Source organism: Belonocnema kinseyi, chromosome 1, assembly GCF_010883055.1.
Source record: "Belonocnema kinseyi isolate 2016_QV_RU_SX_M_011 chromosome 1, B_treatae_v1, whole genome shotgun sequence".
Lineage (NCBI taxonomy): Eukaryota > Metazoa > Arthropoda > Insecta > Hymenoptera > Cynipidae > Belonocnema > Belonocnema kinseyi.
The window spans coordinates 27,019,748-27,020,758 of NC_046657.1; positions in this window are offsets into that span (position 1 = coordinate 27,019,748).

A 1,011-nucleotide genomic window follows, 5' to 3' on the forward strand; every position below is an offset into this window, starting at 1 on the left:
CCAAAATTGTTAAAGCAAGTTTTTAAAAGAGTTTTAAAAACCTTAAAAAAGGTCAGAGGTTTTAATAGTTCAATATATGTGATAGATCCTCTTTAAATTTGAGATTAGTCTATACTTTTTCATGTTTGAGCTACAATTATTCCATTTTAGAAGTTATAATTAACAATTGCGAAAAACAAATAAAATGTTTTAATTAATTTATATTTAAAACAAAAAACCTTTGTACAGTTCAATCTAAATGCAGCTGCAAAAATTTAATTTGAAATGCTTTGAATTCAAGGCATATTTTAAAAAGAAAACTGAAAGCAAAGGATCGACTTTCAAAGGAATCGAAAGAAAGTGACTCGCTGGATTGCAAATGAACATGGAAAATGGTGTATTTTCGCATTTTTAAATTTTTAATTAAAACTTTTTCGCGTTGTAACAATTTCGAATCCCAGAATCTTATTTTTGACCTAACCTATAACTTATAACGAAAATTCTGAAAATTCAAACACTAAGGCTATATTCTGAAAATGAAGCAATTTTAACGTTAAAATTCAATTTCTGAAACTGAAGACCTAAAAATTTGCAAATTTTAAATTAGTGTTGTGTAAATTGTATTGATATCTTAAAAGAGTATAAATAGTTCTTAAATTAGTTTTTAAATTTTCTGAAGTTTACTTTTTTTACATACCTAGATGTCAAAAAAGCCTACCAGTGACTGAAATGCATTAGAAAAAAATCGCCAAGATCCAAGAATAAAAATTGAATGTACAGCGAATTTTTAAATTTTTAATTGTGATTGTCTTTAACTTTGTGATATCAAAAATTTCCATACAATTTTTTTTTATTAATACTGTAGGAAAAAATTAACAAGATCGAGCGCCGAGATTATAATTAGAGCAAATTTTATGTAATTCTATGGGTACGGCTGAAATATCCCGAAAAATAAAATTCCCGACTCGGTAAAACTCTCTATCCCGAAAAATACAATTCCAAAACTAATAAAATTCCTGAACAGTTTATAAT